An 8,825-nucleotide genomic window follows, 5' to 3' on the forward strand; every position below is an offset into this window, starting at 1 on the left:
AAAGACCAAACCTAAGGATAACAGGTATAGAGAGCGTGAAGACTCCCAGATCAAAGGACCAGTAGATATCTTCAACAAAATCATAAAAGAAAACTTCCCTAACCTAAAGTAAGAGATGCCCATAAGCATAGAAGAAGCCTACAGAACTCCAAGTAGATTGGACCAGAAAAGAAACTCCTCCCGTCACATAATAGTCAAAACACCAAATGCATAAAATAAAGAAAGAATATTAAAAGCAGTAAGGGAAAAATGTCAAGTAACATATAAAGGCAGACCTATCAGAATCATACCAGACTTCTCACCAGAGACTATGAAAGCCAGAAGGTCCTGGACAGATGTCATACAGACTCCAAGAGAACACAAATGCCAGCCGAGGTTACGATAACCTGCAAAACTCTCAATTATCATGGATGGAGAAACCGAGATATTCCATGACAAAACCAAATTTACACAATAATCTTCTACAAATCCAGCGCTACAAAGGATAATAAATGGTAAAGCCCAACATAAGGAGGCAAGCTATACCCTAGAAGAAGCAAGAAACTTATTGTCCTGGCAAAAAAACAAAGAGAAGAAAAGCACACAAACATAACCTCATATCCAAATATGAATATAACAGGAAGCAATAATCACTATTCCTTAATATCTCTCAACATCAATGGCGTCAACTCCCCATTAAAAGACATAGATTAACAAACTGGATACACAACGAGGACCCTGCATTCTGCTGCCTACAGGAAACACATCTCAGAGACAAAGACAAACACTACCTCAGTGTGAAAAGCTGGAAAACAACTTTCCCAGCAAATGATCTGAAGAAGCAAGCTGGAGTAGCCATTCTAATATCGAATAAAATCAATTCTCAACTAAAAGTCATCAAAAAAGATGAGAAGGACACTTCATATTCATCAAGGAAAAGTCCACCAACATGAACTCTCAATCCTAAATATCTATGCTCCAAATACAAGGTCACCTACATAAGTGAAAGAAACCTTAGTAAAGCTCAAAACACACATTGTGCCTCACACAATAATAGGAGGAGATTTCATCACGCCACTCTCATCAATGGACAGGTCATGGAAACAGAAATTAAACAGAGAAACAGACAGATTAAGAGAAGTCATGAACCAAATGGACTTAACAGATATTTATAGAACATTCTATCCTAAAGCAAAAGGATATACATTCTTCTCAGAACCTCATCGTACTTTCTCCAAAGTTGTCCATATAATTGGTCAAAAAACAGGCCTCAACAGGTACAGAAAGATAGAAATAATCCCATGCCTCCTATCATACCACCACCGGCTAAAGCTGGTCTTCAATAACAATAAGGGAAGAATGCCCACATATACATGGAAGTTGAACAATGCTCTACTCAATGATAACTTGGTCAAGGAAGAAATAAAGAAAGAAATTAAAGACTTCTTAGAATTTAATGAAAAATGAAGGTACAACATACCCAAACTTATGGGGCACAAAGAAAGCTGTGGTAAGAGGAAAACTCACAGCTCTGAGTGCCTGCAGAAAGAAACAGGAGAGAGCATATGTCACCAGCTTGAGAGCACACCTAAAAGCTCTAGAACAAAAAGAAGCAAATACACTCAGGAGGAGTAGAAGGCAGGAAATAATCAAACTCAGAGCTGAAATCAACCAAGTAGAAACAAAAAGGAAAATAGAAAGAATCAACAGAACCAAAAATTTGTTCTTTGAGAAAATCAAAAAGATAGATAAATCCTTAGCCAGACTAACGAGAGGACACAGAGAATGTGTGCAAATTAACAAAATCAGAAATAAAAAGGGAGACATAACTACAGAATCAGAGGAAATTAAAAAAAATATCAGATCTTACTACAAAAGCCTATATTCAACAAAACTTGAAAATCTGCAGGAAATGGACAATTTCCTAGACAGATACCACGTACCGAAGTTAAATCAGGAACAGATAAACGATTTAAACAACACCATAACTCCTAAAGAAATAGAAGAAGTCATTAAAGGTCTCCTAACCAAAAAGAGCCCAGGTCCAGATAGGTTTAGTGCAAAATTCTTTCAGACCATCATAGAAGACCTCATACCAATACTATCCAAACTATTCCACAAAATTGAAACAGATGGAGCACTACCGAATTCCTTCTATGAAGCCACAATTACTCCTATACCTAAACCACACAAAGACCCAACAAAGAAAGAGAACTTCAGACCAATTTCCCTTATGAATATCGATGGAAAAATACTCAATAAAATTCTGGCACACCGAATCCAAGAGCACATCAAAACAATCATCCACCATGATCAAGTAGGCTTCATCCCAGGCATGCAGGGATGGTTTAATATACAGAAAACCATCAACGTGATCCATTATATAAACAAACTGAAAGAACAAAACCACATGATCATTTCATTAGATGCTGAGAAAGCTTTTGACAAAATTCAACACCCCTTCATGATAAAAGTCCTGGAAAGAATAGGAATTCAAGGCCCATACCTAAACATAGTAAAAGCCATATACAGCAAACCAGTTGCTAACATTAAACTAAATGGAGAGAAACTTGAAGCAATCCCACTAAAATCAGGGACTAGACAAGGCTGCCCACTGGCTCTCTACTTATTCATTATAGTTCTTGAAGTTCTAGCCAGAGCAATCAGACAACAAAAGGAGATCAAAGGGATACAGATTGGAAAAGAAGAAGTCAAAATATCACTATTTGCAGATGATATGATAGTATATTTAAGTGATCCCAAAAGTTCCACCAGAGAACTCCTAAAGCTGATAAACAACTTCAGCAAAGTAGCTGGGTATAAAGTTAACTCAAATAAATCAGTAACCTTCCTCTACACAAAAGAGAAACAAGCCAAGAAAATTAGGGAAATGACACCCTTCATAACAGTCCCAAATAATATAAAGTACCTCGATGTGACTTTAACCAAGCAAGTAAAAGATCTGTACAATAAGAACTTCAAGTCTCTAACAAATGAAGTTGAAGAAGATCTCAGGAGAGGGAAAGATCTCCCATGCTCATGGATTGGCAAAGAAGTGCATGCCAACAGGTACCGTATGTAGATCTCTTCTGAGAGACACAGCCAGAATACAGCAAAAACATAGGTGAATGCCAGCAGCAATCCACTGAGCTGAGAAAGGACTGGAAGAGCTTCAAGGGGCTCGAGACCCCATATGAACAATAATGCCAACCAACCAGAGCTTCCAGGGACTAAGCCACTACCCAAAGACTATACATGGACTGATCCTTGGCTCCAACCTCATAGGTAGCAATGAATAGCCTATTAAGAGCACCAGTGGAAGGGAAAGCCCTTGGTCCTCCCAAGATTGAACTCCCAGTGAATGTGATTTTTGGGATGAGGGTGGTAATGGGGGGAGGATAGGGAGGGGAAGCCCGTATAGAGGGTGAGGGGTTAGGGGGATGTTGGCCCGGAAACCGGGAAGGGGAATAACAACTGAAATGTAAATAACAAATAGTCAAGTTAATAAAGATGAAAAAAAATTTATTATAATTTTTATTTACCTGAATATATGTTTGAGTAAATTCATGGCACAAATATGCAGAGACCAGAGAAGGTGATCAGTTTCCCTGGAGCTGGAGTATAGACCATTGGAGACACCTAGGATATCTAAATTTACTTGTATCCACTTAAAGAACTCTTAACCACTGAAGCATCATTCCAGCCCTTCAATGTTCAGCTTTAGAGAAGAGAAAAGCAGATATCCACACCCAAATATGGATACAGAAAATGTGGTCCATTTACACAATGGAATTCTACTTGGCTATTAAAAATGAGTATGTACCATGCATTTTGCAGCAAATAGATGGATCTAGAAAATATCATCCTAAGTGAGGTATCTTAGACTCAAAATAACATGCATGGTACATACTCACTGACTAGTGGTTCTTAGTCAAATATACACAATATCTATAATACAACCCACAAACCATATGAAATATAACAGGAAGAATGCCAAAGTGAGGATGCATCAATTCCACTTACAAAGGGGGAAAATGATCATGGGGACAGAGGGAGGGATGGACCTGGGTGGAAGTGTGAAGGGGGAGGAGGAAAAAGGCAGGGGATCAGTTATGTGTCTGGGGGAACAGGAGAAGAGCCCAGAAGGTCAGGGGTATGAATAAAAGTAAGCATCCTTGGGTGGTGGGAGGTAAGGGGACCCTCTAGCAAGTACCAGAAGCTAGGTGATAGACTCTCAAGACTCAATTAGGCTTACCTTAAGCAAAATGTTCAATACTGGGGAGAGAGGAGTAGAATGCCTGAGCCTGTAGTGGAAGGACAGGGTTATCAACCCACAGTCAAAATTTCTGACCCAGAATTGTTCCTGTCTAAAAGAACTGCATGGACAAAAATGGAGAAGGGACTGAATGAAAGGTGGTCCAAATACTGACCCAAATTGGGATCCATCTCATGGTTGGTGGACACCAAGGCCTGATATTATTACTGAAGCTGTGATGGGCTTACAGACAGGAGCCTGGCATGGCTGTCCTCCGAGAAGCCCTACTGGCAGCTGACTGTTACAGAAGCAGACTCTTAAACCCAATCGTAGTAATGAAGTTGAAGTCCCTTATGGTTGAATTAGGAATAAGAATGAAAGAACTGAAGGACAGAGCAACCCTATAAGAAGTCCAGCAGTCTCAACTAACCAGTTGCTGGGGATCTCTGAGGGCCTGATCCAACAGGAACACACACCAGTTGGTCCAAGGTCTTTGTCACATGTACAGCAGAGGTCTGCTTGTTTGGGCCTTAGTGGGAGAAGATATTCTTAATCCTTGAGATAATTGAGATCCCAGTGAAGGGGGAGGCCTGCTGGGGGTATATCCTCTGGTATGGAAAGGGGATAAAGTATAGAGAAGTAGGGGGGGCACCAAGTGCATGGGCAATGACTGGAATGTAAATAAATAAAATATAAATAAAATAATTTAAAAAAAGCACTACCCAAAAACAAAATAGAAAAAAAACCATAAAAATTTTTCAAATCAGTTATACTAACTTGATTATATGGTGAAATAGAATCAGTCGGAATAATTATTACTGAATTGCTAAAATAACATATATCAATAATTATGGGAAATGTTTTATATTTAATGTTTTGTATTTAATATTAGTAAATAAATTAATATAAATTTTGTGAACTAAAATAACTACTGAAAATGCATTTCCTTTGAGTATGTTTATGGAAGCATAGTTTATTATTCTTTATCAATTCAGTTAATAATTAACATTAATTCATAAAAGATTAATAAATTGTACTTAATCTTGAATGGTGTCATGACTCAGTGGGTAAAAGCACCAGGCAAAGCACGAGAACAAAAACTTTTGAATCTCAAGTTCCTATATAAAAACCAGCTACATACATATAACCCTTAAACTGTGCAGGCAAAAGACAAAATCATATGCCTTCTGGATACTAATATGCTCTAGTATTTCTAGTTTTTCTGGAACAAGGTCTCTCATAATACTTGGAGCTCACAATTTTGGTGACAGCAGCTGACCATGGAATTTTAGGAATTAGTCTCTATTCACTACTCCATGTTCCTAGTGCTGTGGTTACAGAAAAACACCTACCATTCCTGATTTTATGGGCTACTGAAAAATCTGAATTCAGACCCTCTCTCATGTGCTTAAAGCACTTCATCTACTGAGCCACCTCTTCAGCCAGTCTTTGAAATTGAATTTACCATTTTTCTAATTATTAAAGCTAAATATCTTTACTTTCTTTTAAATTCAAAACATCTATAATACCAGTTTTTCTGCGACAACCACAGAGGTCCCCTTTCTGATTCCTATCCATGCCTAAATTCCTCTACAAAATATTCTTTGTACTAGAAGCTCAACTTCCACCTATCACTAGGTCTAACTACAACGTAAAGGCAATGAGGCATTAATTTTTAATGTTTTGTTAGCATATAGTAATTTTAATGAATAGGGGACTCAAATACTACAGACAGATTACAAGGGGGTTTTTTGTTTTGTTTTTCTGTTGTGTTTATTTGTTTTAATTTTCAAGAGAATGTTAATTTAAGTAATAAAAGAATGTTCTCTTATGTCATTCACTATGAATCAGTCAAGTAGTGAGAATTCTGATCTTTCAGATCAAAAGAGGAAATGTGGGCAGAGCAGAGAGTATGTTTCTGGTGCATTCCTGGGTTTACCCATGGGGTCTTCTGTTCTATGGACCCTTCCTTTATTACTGATGAACAGTAAGAGGTCATTGAAAGAGTTGTCAAGTACTCTGGGAATAACAAAGTAATCTTCAGGGATAACATTCTAAACCTGAGGGGTCTTTGGTTTTACCACCATCACGGTGAGTACTTGTCATGTGTGATGTATAGTCACATGTCTGCACCCTCACATCTTGAAGCCTCTTTCCACACTGTAGTTCCCACTGCATGCATGCATAATTATTTGTGATATTTGACAGTTAAATATTTAAAAATTCTCACATCTCAAAGGCCTGATTGGCTTCAGAATGAATTAAAATCTTATGGCTTTTGAGTTGCAGAGACAGGGTTTCTCTGTGTAGCACTGGACGACCTGGAACTCACTCTGTAGACTAGACTGGCCTTGAAATCAGAGATTTATCTCATGCTACCTCCCAGTTTCTGTGACTAAAAATATGCACCACCACCGTTAGCTCTTCTCTCCTAAGTTTTTTAATTGAATATGTTATGTATGTATAATTCAAATGTTATCCCTTTTCCCAGTTCCCCCTCTCTAATACTCCCCCACCCCGTCTCTTTGAGAATACTCCCTCTCCTACCTCCCCACTCTTACCTCTAAACACTGGTTTTCCACTCACTCGGGAAACAAGTCTTGCCAGGACCAAGGGTTTGTCCTCCTATTGATGCCAGACAATGCTATCCTTTGCTACATATACGTCTGAAGCCATGAGCCCTCCCATGTGCAATCATCACAGTCAGTAGTGCAAAACAGCAATCAACAGATTGAGAAAAGATCTTTACCAATTCTACATCCAAGAGAAAGCCAATAACTAATATATAAAAAGAAGTCTGGGTGTTAGACCCCAGAGAAGACAATAATCCTACTTTTAGAAAAAGGGTACAGATCTATCAAAGAATTTTATACTAAGGACTACTGAATGGCTGAGAAAAACCTAAAGAAAAGTTTAACATCTTTACTCTTCAGGGAAATGCAAAGCAAAACAAACCGGGAGTTTCCACCTCACACCAGTCAGAATGGCTAAGATAAAATCTCAGGTGACAGTAGATGAAGGCGAGGATGTGGAGAAAGAGGCACACTCCTCCATTGTTGGTGGGAATGCAAGTTGGAAAAACCACGGTGGGAATCTATCTGGTGGTTCCTCAGAAATTGGCCATAGAGTTTCCTGAGGACTCAGCTATACTACTCCTGGGCATACACCCATAATTAGCTCCAAAAACATAACAAGGACACATGCTCCACTATGTTCATAGCAGCCTTATTTCTAATAGCCAAAAGATGGAAAGACCCCAGATGCCTTCAACAGAGGAAAGGATATAGAAAATATGGTGCACTTATACAATGGAGTACTACTCAGCTACTAAAAACAAAGACTTCATAAAAATCTTAGGGTAATGGATGGAACTACAAAATATCATCCTGAGTGAGATAACCACATGGTATATACACTTACTGATACCATGAGTGGATCAACTGATACTGTTGATATTAGCCATAAAGCTCAATCAGGCTACAACTTTAGTGAGAGCCTCTGTAACACTTTTTTCTGGACTCGAACGAAAATTAAGCTGCACACCCACAGCATATGTACCAGGGGACATGTTTCAGTCCTTGTATGTTTCTTGGTTGGTGGTTCAGTCTCTGATAGGTCCCTGGATTCCAGGTCAGTAGAATCTCTTGGTCATGCCTCTGGGTTCCATTCCATTCATGGTCTCCCATCCTTCCCTCACACTTCCATAAGGGTCACTACTCACCATCACAAGTTTGGCTGTGTGTATCTGTACCTATTTCAGTCAGAGCCTCTTAGAGGACAGTTATGCTAGGTTCCGGTCTGCAAGCATAACAGAGTATCACTACTAATGTCAGGGATTGGTTGCTTGCATATTCGATGGCTTTCTAATTTAAGACAAGCAAGATAGTCAATAAAACACACTGTATAAATAATGATGTGATACAACTGCTGACAATGGATGTGTGGTAGAAGCATAAAAGTAAAAAATGTAGAACAAAATATACTGAGAAAATTACTATGCCTCAAATAAAAAACACTCTTTTCATAACAGAAAAAGAAAGATGAACAGCAGCAGGAGGCTGAGTATATAAACAAGAAGAGCATGAACAAATAAAAATGCACGACAGGTTTTCAAGATCCTTTGTAGTTAGAGTAATAGAATATTCAGGGGTGCTTCTACATACATGTGTGAGACTTGTCCTATCAAATCACAGATATCCACTTGTCTCTGACTCCTAAGAGCCAGAGTTAAAAGAATGTGTTAAAACATGCAGAATCAGAGCTGAGTATTTATTGGAGGCAAGTGCATACAAAGATAGTGTTCAATTATTAAACCAATGTGTTTCTATTTTAGAATGTTTACAATACAAAACAATACATTTTAAGAGATAGCAACTTCCATCTTCCTAGAACTGAAAGCTTCTTGGGCAGTGTATTTTCATCTGGCGATATTGTGCCATGCCTCTAGATATTCTTAGGTACAGCATTTTTCTTTATATTTTTAAAATCAGATATTTTACGAATTTAGATTTCAAATATTATCCCCTTTCCCCCTTCTCTCATCCCTCCGCCACCCTCTCCATGCTTCTATGAAGAAGATCCCACTTCAACC

Source organism: Rattus norvegicus, chromosome 18, assembly GCF_021556685.1.
Source record: "Rattus norvegicus strain SHRSP/BbbUtx chromosome 18, alternate assembly SHRSP_T2T, whole genome shotgun sequence".
NCBI classification, from domain to species: Eukaryota; Metazoa; Chordata; class Mammalia; order Rodentia; family Muridae; genus Rattus; species Rattus norvegicus.